Source organism: Crotalus tigris, unplaced genomic scaffold (genome assembly GCF_016545835.1).
Source record: "Crotalus tigris isolate CLP2741 ecotype Arizona unplaced genomic scaffold, ASM1654583v1 scf7180000018436.2726382, whole genome shotgun sequence".
Lineage (NCBI taxonomy): Eukaryota > Metazoa > Chordata > Lepidosauria > Squamata > Viperidae > Crotalus > Crotalus tigris.
The window spans coordinates 309,001-327,551 of NW_024097002.1; the positions used below are offsets into that span (position 1 = coordinate 309,001).

An 18,551-nucleotide genomic window follows, 5' to 3' on the forward strand; every position below is an offset into this window, starting at 1 on the left:
TCAACAAGTCAAACCCAGTGGAAAGTACCAGTTATACCCAGAGTGTTGACCTTTCTCCCAGACCTCTGAGCAAGTAGTTGTTAAGGTTGTTAAAACAGGATCATTTGGGGGACAAGGAGACACCTGGAAATAAAGGAAACCTTTAGGTACTTTCTGGAGACAAAGAAGACCTTTAGGTTCTTTCTCAAGGTGAAAAAAAAGAGTCTATTCTTAACATGCTGTAAAGCGAGCAGAAAAAAATGCAGCATTGCATACAATTTTTTTTAAATCTAACTAATGGTCTATTCAAAGGACAGGAATGAGTTATTTATTCACAACCCAGGCAAAATATTCTACTTACCATCCCAAGACAAACAAACAAATACATAAAAATAAATCTGCCACTGATTGATTGGAATAGTTATTGCCCAAGTTAACATTTATTTATGAGCTTCAGAACCAGACTTCGATCACATTTATTTCTTGCTCTCCATCTCGCAACTCCAGCTGTTCTAGCTTCTTCCAAGAAATATCTCCCTTGAGAATATGGACTGTGCCCTAGACACTCCTCTGCAGATGGACTCCCTCCCTCTCCTCATCTCCCAGACCTCCTCTCACTCTGTAGCACAACCTGCCACCACTTCTTCCACCTGCTGTAACGCCACTTCCTCCTCCTCAATGCTGACCTTCCTCTCCCCACCTCTGCCCACCCCCAAAATATAGAGAACCAGCTGGCTTGAGTATCACATTAGTTTTCTTCGTAAATTGCTCTTAGCTATAATTGCACATAGCAGTTTCATTTGTCTGAATTTTACAAAGCGTATCATAGGAAAGATTAAGAACAAAATTCCTTGCCCAGTTGAGAGATGTATGTTCATTCCTAGCTATGTAATTTTATTTGTTAAATAATTCTGATAGAGGCAGAAAATCTTAGATTTGGCTCTAAAAATATCAGAAAAGCTGAAAAGTCCTCTACTGTATTTACTAGGGAAGCTTCTTTATTTTAGTGGAATTAATCCAATTGCTAAACTAATATCCCATTCATGTATACTTACCAATATTCAGCCAAATGAATATTCTCTCTTGATTTAAAATAAAATTATGACTTTAATAGGTGAAAAAGGATATTTTGAAAGGAAACAAATAGATGACCACAAATGGTGATAAAAGCAAGGCTATATTGGGAATTTTTTTTCTTTATATTGTCTTCAAGTCATTCTGACTCTTGGTCATTGCACATTCAAGTCAATGTGGAAATGGCTTGCCACTGCCTCCTTCCTACAGCTTAGAGAAACTGACTTGGTTATCTGAATGTTCTATTCTATCATGTGGATCAATTACATGACCTCATAACTAAATTACTTGTTTGGTCCAGTATTAACAACCAGAGCAATTCATTGAGGTGTCCGATCTTTTAACAGTTCTAATTTCCTCTGCATCATAACACACAATTCATTCCCTCTTTTTGGTGTACAGTTTGTATACCACGTTCTCTCTACTGAACCAGATAGATAGATGTCACTGAAGTGAAACAAATGAAAGAGCCAAATGAGAAGAAAGTGAAACTTAAAAATGAAGTTATGAATGAATTTACATTACGGAAAACCTTGTGAATTTTTTTTAATTGCGCCTCTGCTTCCAGGCAATATTCACAAAATACTTCTGCTTTCATGACTACAGTAGAAGAAACTTAGAAAGCCAAATGTCACTCTAACTTGTTTAAGAATCTATTGACAATCAAGGAAGTCCATTAAAGGTATGGCAAAGCTTTGAACGTTGGCTATCTTGTATATTGAAAAGAGGGGAAATTATTCACAGGGAAAGGGAAAATGCAAAGTCTTTTCAATTGCTCTGTCCAACACGATGTTGTCAGCTTTGGCAATGTATAAATGCTTTGGGGGGGTGTAATTACCCTTGAGCAAAGAAGAAATACATATATACCCTTAAGTTCCTCTTCTAGTCATAAATACTCTCAGAGGAAAAGAGAAGTGGGACACCCACCCAATAGCCATCTGTATTCAGAAGAAAACACACTTTTAATTTTAAGTCTTAAAATAACCACATTTTTACTATGTCCCAATCTGAAAATAAAGACAAAAGGTGAAGATAATAAATGCCTAATTATGATTACACAAAATATCTGCTTCTGTTTCTTATAGATTATACTACAAATAATATTATTTGCAATGGTGTTCCACAGTAGAATGCTAAAATTTAGCATATATCTTGCATATTCTTGCTTTTTAATTTTAATTGTTTTATTCTTGTTTTTAACTGTTTAAATTTATATAAAGTTTTAATGTTTTTATATCTATTTAAACATTGTCCAGAATTGCTCAATAAAGGAGATAGGTGGTTTCTAAATTTGACAGACAGACAGACAGAATAACTATACAAACTGCAATATACTGCATAAACCAAGTCAACCCATACATACCATGACAAAAAATGTGTGAGTTCTTAACACACTTGAACTTTCTCCAGCTTTTTGGAAGGAGTAGGTATGCATTAACAATCAGAAGCAAAAGTATACAGAAATTTTGGTTTGTTTTATATTCCACGGCAAAATTTCATCCTCAGAATACATCCCACCCTGGCACAATTTCCCATGGCAATTCTAACCCACAGATCTATAAAAAATGCCTTAAATGAATATTTTTCTAGCGTCAATGGTGTATATGGCTTTCTCTTACAATCCCAAGCTTCTTTCCTTTTTCGGATTGAGAGGAAAAGCTATTGTTGTTTGGTTATAATTTTTTTTGTATTACAAACAAATCACTTTTCTCTAATTTTAAAAATTACTACAGTATAAGTTTAATATTTTAAATAGGCAGAGTTAATAAATTCTATCTGAAATTATATTGATTTTGATTACATCTGCAATACAGGGTAATTGATTTCTGCTTAATGCAATTAGTACTGTGTAAATGACATTCATAGTTTTGCTTACATCTATTTACAATTATTTTAAAAGTTGGTTACTAAATCAGAACCATGGCTCAAGCAATCACCTTTTTTTATTTAAAAGAGTAGTGCCACTTATACAGACATATTGAACAATTGTGTTTTCACAATTCAATTGTGGTTTAGCAGTTGAATACAACTGCTACCAACAAAGCTGCAAGAAATTTTCTAAAGCCTACTTAAGAAGCATAAAAATGTTAAGAGGAGTTCTCAGGTAGCCTATTTCATCTACCGTATTATTTTGACAATCCTCTGGAACCTGATGTCCAGGTTAGTTGAATTTTATTTCCAATAATTCTAAGTCAATACTGCCACAATGACAGGAGGTTATGGGGACTAAAGTCGAAGTACTTTGGGTTAGGGAAGGCTGATGTAATAACATAAGGCTGTTTCAGCAAGCTTAATTATATAATGAGTGGTCTGCTGTCTACCTTCAATGCAGCATGTTCTTACTGCTGAAGGAAGGAAAAACAAAGCAAAACCAAACCAAAGAAAAAGCTATTAATTTTAAAATCAGCAGTTGAGTTATGTGAGCAATTCTTCCCCAGACACACATACCACATCTTTGAATTTGAGCCACTATATTGTAAGGCTATAAGATGAATATGTTGGCCAGTTTCTTTCCCCCTTTTGTCTTTATACACTCACAAAGTGATTTCACCACACAAAAATATCAGAACGAAAAGAACATTTTGCTGCTTTACATGGAACTTCAATATAGTGAGTGGGGCTAATTCTTTTTCCCAAAAAATGACTCAAAAGTTGAATTTACATTATGGGAATGATCATGGCTGAATGGTTCAGCACATACTATGCACTCAGAAGATCTTAGATTCCTCCCTGAGTTCTCTTTAAAATACATTAGTTAGGTGATGGTCTCTGCTTAATACTCTGATGTGCTGCCTCAACAGAGGAAATGTAACTTAACTAGATAGGCAAGTCACATCTAGTAAAGGGGCGTTGTCTTACCTGAACGCCTTTTCTCAGCAGGATGATGTAGAGTCCAATGGTTGGGTTCTGTGACAGTCTTCCCGCCCGACAGACTAGGTCAAAACTTTGGCCACACCCTTCCTCTGGGCGTGACTCCAGTTTTGACTGAGACGAGTTGTTTGTTGAACTTTATATATATCAGCTCCTTGTTCGATGCCTGCCTAGACCTACCACCTGGGTGGGCTTGGACTCTACATCATCCTGCTGAGAAAAGGTGTTCAGGTAAGACAACGCCCCTTCTCCAGCAGGATGGCTGTAGAGTCCAATGGTTGGGACATACCAAAGCCCTCATGTCCCCCTGGGAGGGAGTGTCTAGGCCACTGAATCCTGAGCAGATACAACTTGCTGTAGCACTCTTCTACCAAAGGCAGCATCCGCTGCGGCAAAGGAGTCTAAACGGTAATGCCTAATGAATACGGAGGGAGAAGACCAAGTTGCGGCCTTGCAAATCTCTTCCACCGATGCTTGTGTGGACCACGCAGCCGATGTGGCTGCGCTGCGTGTTGAATGGGCAGTCACTTGCGTGGGCACTGGTAGTGCCTGCGAGACGTAGGCTTGGGCAATACAGGCTCTGATCCACCTACCTACGGTAGAAGATGACACTTTCTTTCCCATAGTTGATGGTTGGAAGGAAACAAATAATGCTTCCGTCTTACGGAAGGACGAAGTGCACTTTACGTAGAAACACAACGCTCTACGTACATCCAGCTTGTGCCATCTCTGTTCTAGTCTATGTCTGGGTCTTGGACAGAAATCAGGAAGAATCAGTTCCTGAGATCTGTGGAAGATGCTGTTTACCTTTGGAATGAAAGCAGGGTCTGGTCTAAGAACGACCTTGTCCTTGAAGAAGGTGCAGAGATCCTTCCTCACTGACAGTGCTGCTAGTTCCGAGATTCTTCTCGCTGAAGTAATAGCCACTAGAAAGGCTACCTTTAACGATAGGTGATACAGAGAACATGAGTCAAGAGGCTCAAAGGATGCTGATGTCAAAGCTTGAAGAACTTTGGGCAAGTTCCATGATGGGTACCTGTGTATAACAGGAGGTTTAGTATTGGCCGCACCCTTCAAAAAGGCGCTAATCGCTGGATGTTGCGCCAGAGAGGTTAAGTTGTCACAGGAAAGTACAGTTGAGAGGGCCGATACCTGTCTACGAATAGTGTTGACCGATAGGCCCTTATTAAGTCCTTCCAATAGGTAATCTAGAATATTGGGAATAGATACTGATGTTGGATCTAGGTGAAGTAGGACGCACCACCTGCAAAAAACTTTCCATGTAGCATCGTAGATCCTGTTTGTCGAAGGTCGTCTTGATGCTTGTATGATCGATATCACCCCTGAGGAATAGGATTGTTTGGCTAAACTTTGCCGCTCAAATGCCAAGCGGCTAGTTGTAGCCACTGAGGATCTGGATGTAAAAGTTTGCCCTGACTGAGTATTACTCGGTCCAGGGGAATCCTCCATGGGGGTGATATTGAAAGATCCACGAGGTCGGCAAACCATGGGCGCCGTGGCCAATGTGGAGCAATTAAGATTACTTCTGCACCTTCCAGGATCAACTTGCGTATGGTTGCCGGTATCAATGGCAGCGGTGGAAAGGCGTACAGGAGTTGCGCCGGCCACCGACACCTGAGAGCGTCCGTTCCCTCCGATCCCGGAGTCGGGAATCTGGAGAAGAACCTGGGGAGTTGAGTGTTCTTTGGAGTGGCAAATAGGTCCAGGAGTGGTTGTCCGAACCTCCGGGAGATCTCCTCGAACAGAGCCGGATCCAGGCGCCATTCCGACTGATCCACCCTGGCTCTGCTCAGGGAGTCTGCCTGGGTGTTTGTCTCCCCTGAGATGTGTTCCGCTCTGATGGAACTCACATTTGCTTCTGCCCACCGAGCCAGAGCTGATGCCTCCTGCATTAGTTCCGAGGATCGTGTTCCTCCCTCCTTGTTGACATGGGCCTTGGCCGCTACGTTGTCTGTTAGAATGAGAACGTGTCTTCCCGTTACTATGTGGGAGAATTGACGTAGAGCCAGGTGAATGGCCCGAAGCTCCAGCCAATTGATGCTGTGAGAGAGGTCCTTCTGATCCCACTGGCCCTGCGCTATCTGGGTTCCCAGATGGGCTCCCCATCTGAATAGGCTCGCGTCTGTCGTGAGCGTGATCCGGTTCGGCTCCCTGAATATACTCCCCTTGAGCATCATGGGGGATATCCACCAATTCAGTGATTTCAGTACATATTTTGGTACCAAGACCCTCCTGCTAGAGGTACTGAGGCTCCTCCTCTGATAAGGGAGGAGGAACCACTGCAGCTCCCTTGAGTGGAGTCTTGCCCATGGGACAATGCCCATGCAAGATATCATCTTTCCCAGGAGCTTCGAGAGCTGTATCAAAGGTACTCTCTTGTCTTTCTGAATTTGATGAGTCAGCTTGGAGATGCTGCTTCGACGATCCTGGGAAAGATATACCCTGCACCGGGACGAGTCTATCACCGCTCCTAGGTGCTGTAGCTTCCTTGAGGGAGTGAGGTGGCTCTTTTCTGTATTGACTGAGAATCCGTGTTCTTGTAGAACGCGGATTGTGGTCTGGAGGTCTAATTTTGCTTGCTCCTGTGAGCTGGATTGAATCAATATGTTGTCCAGATAAAACTGTACACGCACCGGCATCAGCCTGAGGTGGGCCGCTATTACTGCTAGGATTTTGGTAAATACCCTTGGGGCTGAGGATAGACCGAAGGGTAGTGCCCTGTATTGATAATGCCGGTGTGCGTAGGTAAATCTGAGGAATTTTCGGTATTTGGGGTGGATGGGAATATGCAGGTACGCCTCCGTGAGATCTATTGAGGACAGGAGGTCGCCCTTCCTGACACTGGTTAGGATGGATTTCAGGGACTGCATTTTGAACCTCCTGTAATTTACGTAATAATTCAGGCCCTTTAGGTCCAAGATTGCTCTCCACCCTCCTGATGGCTTTGGTATCACAAAGAGGATGGAATAAAATCCTCTTCCTTCCGCTTCCTTTGGTACCCTTTCTATGGCCTGAATTGACAAGAGGTGTGTTATGGCCAAGGTTATCAGCCTTGCCTTGTGTGCCTTTTTGGAGATGGGACATCTGATAAATCGGTTTTCTGACTATCTCTGGAGCTAAATTTTCTGCTGTTATTGGGCTACGAGACTAAGTCAAAACTGGGGTCACGCCCAGAGGAAGGGTGTGGCCAAAGTTTTGACCTAGTCTGTCGGGCGGGAAGACTGTCATAGAACCCAACCATTGGACTCTACAGCCATTCTGCTGGAAAATGGCAGATTTTCATGCTCCAAGAACAGTTTCACATCAACAGTACACCAATGTTTTCTCAAAGCTTCCATACATATAGCGAAAAGCTTTGATGAATATCAGGCAGGTACGCATACATATATCTGGGACTGTATCCATCAATCACATTTTATATCTTTACTCCACCAACCAAACAAAAATGCCATATTAAACAGGGAGATATTCTAAATCTGGACGCTATAATCCTTGATTGTTAGTTTCTTACATTAGCAATAACGAGGAAATAAAATACATTATTTGAAAGGCAGGGCGCTGCCTGATGTTTAACTTGTATTGCCTTCACTGATTCAGCTCTCTGGTTTTAGATGAAGAGCATTAATTCTAATACAGAGCCCCAATCTATTTTTGTAATAGCCCTGATATAATTGTCTTAGACATAAAATGAATATTCCATGACTAAGAAAATACATTAAAATCTAAGTGCAAATGCATTTTCTGAATACAATCCAATAGTGTTAAGTCAGAGGTCCCCAACTCCTGGTCCGTGGATTGGTACCGGGCCGCGCATGCCAGCAAACAAGCAAAACCCCATCTGTGCGATGCAGGCAGCACACAAAACCATGCACTCTCCGGTCCACAGAAAAGCCTTTCTTTACAGAAACGGTCCCTGGTACCCAAAAGGTTGGGGACCTCTGTGTTAAGTAATTTAAAATCTGTTGAATTCCAATGGATTTAAAGACAAAGTTAGTTCTGCTACAGAAATCAATGAAACTTTATTATAAATACAGGTAGATAGATCTTGCTTCCCAACTCCCTCATGCAACCATTCAAAGTTGTGGCAATGCTGAAAACTAACTTTGCAACCAAGGCACTTACTATATATATGACATTTAAAGTGTCCCTCAGCCATGTGATTGTCATTATGCAATCAGTATACATTGTGCTGTGCCTAAACCATTGTTTTTTGTAATTTTCCCATCACAAAATGAAGAGACTAGAAAGGAAGGAATTACTTAGCATTGGATAGTTTGTGCCTATGTGCTTATATCTACCAGTCCCAGCTATCAAAATATGTAAGACAGATGTTATTCCATAGGATTTGAGATTACTGAAGACCCAATCAACAGAAATGATCTTCAAATAATTTAAAATTGCAAAGGCATGTATACATACTCTAAGCATACAGTACAGGCACATGGAAATTTATATAGTACCTACTACACATGGGAAAACATACAAAGCTATGTTTCTCTTAAATGTATACAATTATGCACATTTATATATTAAATTCTGTAACCAGAGTAAGCCTGAGGCAATATGTAGGAGGAAGGCTTTGAGGAAAAATATGAAGGACGATTTATTTACTTATATGCCACTCATCTCACAGAAACATGACTCAGGGTGGCATATAATAAAACTACAAAAAATTGTCATCACAAAAACACTTTTACAACATTAGTGCTATTATTATGAAAAACAAAAGGACTAGGGAAAGCAAAAGGGCTTTAGATATCACATGCCATGTAGCCACTCATTAAATCTTCAAATAGTAAAAAAAAAAAATCAGTTCTATGGGTTGATGAAATAGTTCTGATTATTTTACATCTAATAAAAAAGTCATATTATAAATAAACTACCAGATAAGGTGAACAGTTTATTAAGTATAATTTTACTGAATGATTCAGAGTTCTATAACACCTTTGCTTAAGTTCTCAAACAAAAGGTTAACTAAACAAAGATACTTGGATTAATAATTTAAGATTATAAAATGCTTTCTTTGAAATCTCTTCCTCTTCCAAACTGCCTGCTTTTAAGAAGACAATTTAAACTCTTCCATCAGTTGCCCCAAAGCAGCTTGCAGATAATGAGCACAATTTTACAATGGTTTTTCATGTAAAGACTTCATGTCCATTGTTGTTCAAACCCATATGAACAGCACATTAAAATTTCACATTTGTATCATCTTACAATGCCAACCCAAAAAGCTCTCCTAGTAAAACGATCTTTTTTTAAAAAAATCAACAAAAATAGAGTATATGCTTTTAAATATTTCAGAACAGGAAACCCTTTTGTTTCATGAAAAGTTAATTCTGCAGAGAGCTGCATTATGGTCTCTTTCACCCAACTTTCCACCAGTGTATTCACCAAATTGGGAGCTGTCTACAACTGATGGAGTGCTGAACATCAGAAACAGCTGCCACTCCCTGGGAAGTAAGTAGAGAATAATGAAGAGCAAAGCACCACCAGAACAAAAGGAAATCCATCTTTATTTACCAACTGCTGCAAGCTTCTTGACACATCAAGCTTATTTGAACATCAGTCTCCAATTTATAGCAGACTGCAATTAAGAAATAGCAATTTAACAACCATATAATCACTATTTTGGAGGACTTTTTTTAAAAAAAAATCAGCAGCAGTTTAAAGCACCAATAGCCTGCATAGCATTGTGAAGTCTAAATGTTGCAACCCTCCCATAGAAGTCTCCAAAATGTTTCAAGGTTGGAAAAAGGACACATCAGAGTTACAACTATTCAGATGCAAAATGTTTTGCATACCTCTGCACAGTAATTCTATGCAGGCATGTTGGTTTGGCATGCTCGCCCATCAAGAATAGAATTTTCTGTTAATGTTCTCTAAGTTCAAATCTCAACCATATCTTGAAATATATTGAGCTGCTTTAGGCAAAACTGATCCCATCCCGTCCTAATAAATATATGCATAATAATAGACTTTTAAGTATTATGTGTGAACCAGAGGATTCAGAAAAAAGGTGCTATATAAATGCTAAGTGACAACCGGTATAAATATGAAAATTGCTATTTGCTCTCTGATTGTGTTCCTGTCTGAGATATCCCAGTTACAAACTGTTTGTATTGCATTCATATATAGCAAGGGTCCCCAACCCCTGGGTCACAATCAAGTGCCAGGCCGCAGCCCGTTTGGAACTAGGCCGCAGAAGTAGTGGGCAAGTGCAGGTGAGCGCAGCTGCATTTGTGAAAGTGGCATGCGCACACGCACAAAACCATCCCCTCTCCTCCACACGCATCCTGCTGTTGCTGCCCCTTCCGCCAGCCTGGAAAGGTTGGAGACCTCTGATATATAGGATTCAAATTACTGAATCCAGAAATCCATGGAATCTTCAAATATTAATTCCAGTACAGGTTGGAGACAAGTTTCTTATTATTTCAATTTAAGTTTATTTTGCATATAGATTGTGAGAAACTAAAACTCTTGAACAAACTCCAACACAGATTGATTCACAAATGCATTCAAAATCAGCAAGACTTGGAAGTTCCTGTGCATGCCTTTTCAAAATCTCTTAGAATAATACAACACAGATAGCTATAAAGAAGCATAATGTCAAACTACAATTCAGACCTCGCCCATAATTTCTGATATAGTTAGACATATATACATTTAAGGCCTAATGACAAAAGAACAAAGAAATGAATGATAGTTTGTATATTAATTCTAGAATCATAAAGGACATAACATATTCTATTAAGCAAGTTCCATGTTTGCTTAAGCTTTAAATTACCAAGAAGTAATGCTGGAGTCATGTTCTTAACCGATCTGCATTATATATGCATTATAGATCTAGTAATGTAATCAGTGTTTCAGTTCCAGATTCACCATTACTCTGAAGGAGGATAATTGTTGGGGCAGTTGGAGAAGGCCAGGTCTCTGAAGTGTTTGGTTTTCTACAATAGAAACTTGGATGCTGACTGAAGTGAAGCTCTCATTCCATTTTATAAGTATTCTGTGCAAGAGAACTTATGCACTTGGGCAGAAAAGGAATTCTAGGATTTGCATTAACATGTGCCATAAAAATAGTGTTAACAACCCCCCTCCATTGCTCATAATCACAGGATGGCTTGATTCCAGTTGGCTGTGTGGAAGACATTCCAAGGAATGAACTATAGAGAGGCAAGGAAGACAGAGATCAAGTCCTTGCACTTATCTCTTTCAAATGTAAGAATTAGATAAGCCTCCCACACTGTAGTGACACCCAGGTGTGATAATCTTCACAGCTGGAAGGAACCAGGTTGGGAAAGGCTGAATCAGACCCTTTCTTCAACTTGGCTGTTACTTTTATGACTAGGCCGGGCCCTTCATTCACAGCAGAGAGCACATCGGAACTAGAGGCTTCTAGTTCCCGGATAAGGTTTCTTAGCTGCAAAACAACTATTTTCAGTTTTAAAAAAAGTCCACTCACCCTCACATGTCCACTTTTAATTGCCTATCCTAGAAGCTCTAGAATGTGCATATAAGCTCATTGCCCCTTTTAGGAGGTTATTAGAGCAGTTGAAAAAAGAGAGAGAAATTCCAGTTGAGGAATCTATTCAACAAAACTTTGTGGAATGAGGCGGAAAGGGAGAGAGAGAAAAGGATAGGGGGGAAAAAAAAGGAGAATGTGAGTGCAAACCCCAAAATATGCTAATGTTGCCGCAAATATGATGAAGAGTTCTGGGTTGCCCCTTGAGGAGAGGCACACAAAAGCAACAATCCTGCAGATTATTTTGTTATTTTTTCATGCTCAGTCACTCTTTAGGATGCACATTTAGACTCTGCCTCCAACAGACAGCTGCAAGAGACTGGACTGTGCTCTGCATTTCAATCAGCCTGTAGAGACTCCCGTGGAGGATGCTCCCCAATAGGAGAGGTCAAGCCCGAGTCAGCAGACGGTCTGCACCCAAACCCCTTGCTCTAGCAGCTTAGCTTTCACTGACCATATATGGAAGCCTGTTCTGACAGCAGCCGTATTCTGAGGAAGGCCAATTAACAGCAACGTGGATCTGCCTCCGCTTCCTTCCACAGGCTACTATGGAGAGAACCCCAACCCCTCTCTCAATCTCCCCCTCCCTCCTCCAGTTCAACCTACATGGCAATGATTGACAGGAATGGCAACAGGTTAAGAGTGGTCTCTGCTTGTGTGCTGCTCTGAATTGACTACTGTTTCTCACGGCCAGCAGAAAACTAACAATATATTTGGCACCTGCTTCATTATCGTATCTTTAGGGAATTTGAGGGCGGGGAGTGTAAGGAATGATTAAATAGTCTCATGTTTAGAGCAACATTCATATAAAGGACAGATGGGAGGAGAAAAGGTTTTGCACTGTATCTGAAAACAACCTCATTAAAAAACAGGATTTTATCTGTCTGGTACCATCACACATCTGCACATCAGAATGGAATAAATGGCCAGTTGATTAGACTAACCTTCACATTGGAGACCTCCAGATGTGATGGGTTTAAATTTTTCATAATTCCTAACTTCATTCTCGTAATTCCTAACATCAAGAAGTAATGGATGGAAACATATCAAGGAAAGATCCAACCTAGAACTAGGGAGAAATTTCCTGACAGTGAGAACAAAAAATCAATGGAACGGCTTGCCTCCAGAAGTTGTGAATGCTCCATCACTAGAAGTTTTTAAGAAGAGACTGGACAGCCATTTGTCTGAAATGGTACAGGGTCTCTCCTGCTTGATCTGAGGCTTGGACTAGAAGACCTCCAAGGTCACTTCCAACTCTTGTTGTTCTGTTATTCCTCTCTCTTACAACAGAGGAACAAGGGTAGTTTCAATCCACAAGAGAAAAAAACCACAAGTGTTTTGTACAGAATCACAAAGAGATTTTATAGAGAATTACAAAACTTCAGGAATTTTGAAAATACTTTATGATTAATAGTTATAGAATTTAAATTGCAAGGAAAAGCTCTGTAGAAATTACCCAATTAAAGTAAAAAATTTAATTAAACATAGATTCTTCACATCAAAGTTTTTGTTTGAGAGAGAGGTGGGGAAAACACAAAGCATAAGTTCCCAATTCTAATTTAACTGGTCTTAAAATCAAATCTTTGTTTTGTAGCAAACTGAAGACATATCTAAGTAGTGTGCTTAGGTTTTTGTTTTTATTTTTTCTTAATAGGTTTTTTTGGCACTCTCTGAATGCACGGGACTACTCAGCCAGCGTGGCCATGGTAGTCTAGCTAGCACACCTGGAAGGCGCTAGGCTGGGAAAAGATAATTCAGCCAGTCCAAACAAACAAGCAAACAAGCCTTCCACTGTATTGCTTACAGCAATTAATTTTCACTAATACAAGATATTCCTAAAGGAGCAAAAGAGAATTAATCAGCATAGAAAATCCCTGATGCTTTTCTTTGGCACAGCTTAGTCAAACTGCTTCTCAAACTACAGTTGCTTCTGATGGAAAAAATGCAAATGAAATCTTATTAAGCGCAAACTTATGTTTTTAAAAAAAGCTTTAATAGCTCTCCATTTTTGTTATTTTGAAAAATGATCTAAGTGTCACATTCCAAGATATTAAGACATCAGGGTAAGGCAGAATACTATAATCTGGTTATGCTTTATGGGAGTTACAACTCATTGTTTATCTGGAGGAAGAAGTCTCAAGTTATGTTTGCAGAGCTAAAATGTTTAATTGCACTTATCCATTATATTCTCAAAATGCTTTTCCCCACCCATGCATCCAAATTTTAGTTATACACAGCTTTGAGCAGAAATGATTTGGTGAGCCTTGCCCTTATGAAATCAGTTTGCTGACGCTACACAAATTCTGACTGGTGTCAAACTGGGAGAATAAATAACAATTGTACTACTTGCCCGACATGTATTTTATCTTGATGCATATCCCATAAATCAAAGAAGAATCAACATAAAGTTGCTACATAAGACCGATACCATGTGGAATATTAACACTTAATAAATTCCTGTATTGACCCCCACTTATATTAACTGATATTTTGCTTTCAAGCTGTTTTTGGCAATACTGTAGAACAGAGGCCTCCAACCTTTTGGGCACAAGGGACCGGTTCTGTGGAGAGAGGTTTTTCCATGGACTGGAGGGGGCGTAGTTTCGGGTACTGCCTGCATCCCACGGATGGGGCTTTGCTTGTTTGCGCTGACCAATTTCTGGCATGCCACGGACCGGTGACGGTCCAAGGACCGGGGGTTGGAGATCTCTGCTGTAGAATTGCTAATAACTCATGGGTAAATTACTAATTACTAATAAAATACCCATGTTATAAACTGAATACATGAAACAGACTAAATGCTGGGAGTTTTGCAAGGCTAAAGGAAAGGCAAGGGGGGGGGGAAGTATTGCAGCTATGTACCTCAATTCTTCCCCTCCCCAACTTTTCATTGCTTCTGATCAGTTCTTGCCTTCTCCCTTTGCAGCTGCTGAAGTCTTACTGCTGCTGCTGCTGTGTAAAGGTCAAGCTGACAGAGGCCACCCTGGAGAATCTCACTGGTGCCAGCAACTTCAAGGCAGTGGAGGGACGGGTGTTGGGCAGTGGGGAAGAAAATAAGCCTAATGGAGATTAACTAAGATATTCTCCAGCTGGGATCAGTTGCACCACAATTCCTGCTCTGGATAGTGAAAAGGGAAAAGAGAATGAATGTAAGGAGAGCCCCCCCCTCCACTCTGCGCGCGCACACACACACACACACAAACATATGATGTCATTTTTCTGGCAGCACCTGCTGCCACTGCTGGGACCAGAAGCCATGAATATATAGCATTCCTTCCTTTAAACATCAGCTCTCCCATACTTCTGGGAAGCACAAAGAGGAAAAAGAACGTATGGAAACCTGTCTGCTGACCGCAGCAAGAATTTGGCTAATGAGAGCACAGAGAACTGTTCTGGTTGTGTATAACTTTGGGGCATGCTACAGAAGACCATCTGGGAAATGAAAATTCAATCACCAAGGACTCTTTTCATTTCTTTAGAAAATTTATCCTGTCTATACAATACAGTTAACTAGCAGAATTAAGGACATCTATAACTCAAGAGGTGTTATGGGATGACTTGGTAAAGATGGAGGAGTTCATTGCTGCAATGTTTCTCAACCTCAGCAACTTTAAGCTATGTGGAATTTAACTCCTAGAATTTCCCAGCCAGCACATGTAGCATGGCTGGCTAGGGAATTCTGGGAGTTAAGGAAAACACAGCTTAAAGGGAGGTAAAGTTGAAAAATACTGCATTATTATAGAATTTTAAATCTGGCATCTGATGACTCCACTCCTGCCCACCAAAATATATTTGGCAGGCCTCCCCCCCCCCCTTTCTCTACTTGTTTCTTTCTGCCCCCCTCGGATCTAAGCAGAAGAGACATAGCCCCTGGGTTGATTAAGAATACTCATCTAGAGGGACCCAAGAAATGGACCTTTTCTGTCACAGATAAGCCCTAAACCCTGTTGGTCTTTCAGAAAGATCTTAAGACCTGACAGTTTTGTTAATTTGATTGGCTATGCTTGATTACTATTTTTTTTTAATTATAGGTTTTTCTTTTTATTTTTCTATCTGTATTTCATCTTGTAAAGCTCAGAATTGCCATGGTGAGATGGACACCCATCTAAATCAAATATACATAAATAAATGTATTATTCAATCTTTTTCTGTTATTTTTCTTTGATATTCTAGTGCTTTTAAACCCACTAACAGCCTTCATATCTCTCTACAGAAAGAGATGCTCATTTTAAGTATTTTCTCCATTTCTGCGATTTTCGTTTGCTCAGCATCTAACAAGGGGAAGATACAGTACAGTATCACAGATACCCAGGAAGGTACCAGGATTTCACCCAGCAAAAAGGTATCTCTCATAAGATCAGTTAGGTAATGATTGGTTGTAATTAAATTCCATCAACAACCTGCCTCCAGAAGTGGTGAATGCTCTAACACTGGAAGTTTTTAAAAAGAGACTGGACAGCCATTTGTCCGAAATGGTATAAGGTTTCCTGCCTGAGCAGGGGGTTGGACTAGATGACCTCCAAGGTCCCTTCCAACTTTATTATAATTATTATGGATCATTGCACAGTCGGCCAGATGTTCAGACTGGATTTGGCATTTTGTCTACCTATCGAGTCCTTACCCAGGACCTGGGATAGGCATATATGGATGTTTGATGGTATTACAGATATCGTCGCAGGATGGAAGCAGTTCCTAGTAAGGCCGCCTTTTGCAATTGACTAATAGCGAATTTGTCAATGCCAATGGTGTTCAAGTGGTGCTCCAGTTGTTTTGGGATTGCACCCAAGGAGCCTATGACTATTGGTACTACCCTTGCTTGCTTTTGCCACAGTCTTTCTATTTCTATTTGTAGGTCTTTGTATTTTGTTATCTTCTCCAGTTCTTTCTCGTCTATTCTGCTGTCTCCAGGCACTGCCACGTCCACTATCCAGACTTTTTTGTCTTTCTTATCGACAATTGTTAAGTCTGGGGTGTTATGTTGTTGTTGTTGTTGTTGTTGTTGTTATCTTCAGATGGGGAAACTCTCTTGCAGTCAACTTTATGGACAAACTAGCTTAACCGAGTCACATACTGGGCATTCATCAAAGCAATTTTTAAGATCATTCATGCTAGCATGAGAGATCTGTAAATGACAGATGCAAAATAAGGAGACATTCCAACCTCAAGCTTAGCAACAGCAAACCCAAGGGCCAAGAGAGGAGGGTGTCATCAATTATTCCTATGAAAGTTTAGCAATTAAATTGAAAGGCTCAATCAAATCTTGCTAAAATGTGTAGCCTAATATTTAAACAAGAATTTTGGAGCCATACTTGGGCACAATTTAGTGGAAAAAGTTGTTTAATGTTTCAATTTATTTTCTCGAGCCAATGCCCACTTCAGAGCTGATCCCCTCCCGAAGTTAAAATATTTATAATTAAATTATTTAAATTGATAATTTATTTCAAAAGGCTTCCACATAGACAAGCAAAGCCAAATTTGTTGGTTTCAAATATAATCATTTTCCATGCTCATGCTTTCCCATTCACCCCTATATTTCATATAAAGAGATAGTGGAGGTGTGGACATTTGTTATGGGTATGCACCAGAATCTGGGGAGTGTCAGGAGCTATAATGGAAGCCGCAAGGCTGCAGGTTGTGCCAATGGTATATAGGAATGTTTCCCAATAAACAAACAAAGAGAAAGGATTCTACACTGTGACCAGTTTTCTTGAAAAAAAGAAAACAATGAGATGCAAAACAAGCAAGCACACAAGAAAGAAACAGCTTTTACTCTCATTCTCTTCACTTCCTTATTGAAGTTTAATACACATTATTGTGGAGCTACCAGTGTTAAGAAAATTGCTGGATAAACACTTGTGTTAAACTCAGCGGAATGGCTTCATGCCAAGCATAATGCTAAAGTTCCCCAGTTGTGAAATGAGCTGTTTTTACACACCAAAGTAACCACACAGCAGGCCTGTGGAGCCTGAAGACAGCTGACAGAGATGATTGTGGCCATCCCCCTGTTGCACAGACAGCCACCCAAATACCAACATCTGCTGTGGCACAATTTACTTTTTACACAACATTTAGCAAAACAGTGTGTTATGACTGCAGCATCGTTAAAAGAGAAGAAACAACAAATAAATCGCTAAGACGCAAGTCTCATCAGACAATTCCAAAATTAAAGAGCAGTTTTTCTTGTGCAAGTTGAGCTTCAGATTTTTTTTTTTTTTTTTGACTTCTCAAGTCTTAAGCAAGAGAACTGGTTTTATTATTACTTAAAAAAAGAAAAAGAAATGAGGATGGTGGGTGGGTTGGGGAGATGAAGGAGAAAAAGAGGGGAGAACCAAAATGCAAAAACCAGATTTCTATCAAGTATGACAAACATAATCCATCATTACAGTGAAAATTACAGTTTGGAAGAGAATGAGGTTGATGCAATCGGCAGAAAAAAACAGATGTTGATGAGGCATTTCGACCAGTTCCAGCTTTCTCTTTGTAATTCTAAAGGATGAAAAGGATTATACTGTATGACTTGCAGGGTGAGGGAAGGAGGGTTAGAAGAGACTAATGCCTATTCTTTCACCAAAGATTTTAGTTTGTGAAGTAAGGAAGTTGCAATTTTAAAGTTCTCTGTTTAGAAACAATACATTAAAACAAAGAAGGAATCCAGAGCTTTTATCCACAGCTGTTGTGTAGGTGCCCAGCTAGGTAATCATTCCTCATGAGTGTTCCTTTGCACTCACAATATTGACACAGAAATGGCCAAGGCAACCTACAGAGCAAGACATAGGAAGATGGAAACTCTCCCTATCCTGACTGACCATGAAAGACCAGACACCCTTCAAAACTTAATGTGCAAATGCATCCAGGTACAGAAAAATATGTTAATTCCATCTGAAGACTACACAAAGTATTAAAATCACAAACATCAAATGCATGACAATATTTGATGTTCATGATTATATATTCAAATAGAATTTAACCTGGAAGCACTTCAGCACTCCTGACACAAATGTAGTAGTATCCCAATTAACATCAGGACTACTAAAACATGTAAAACCAGTTGAGACTGTGTTCTTGTTTGTTTTAATTCTTTTCA

At 39.9% G+C, this 18,551-nt stretch overlaps 1 protein-coding gene across 2 annotated transcripts in view; it reads right to left on the reverse strand.

Annotated features, from left to right (window-relative positions):
• AKT1 (AKT serine/threonine kinase 1) overlaps positions 1-18,551 on the reverse strand; it is a 136,097-nt gene that overhangs the window by 57,109 nt on the left and 60,437 nt on the right. The gene's annotated exons all lie outside the window — the stretch shown is intronic.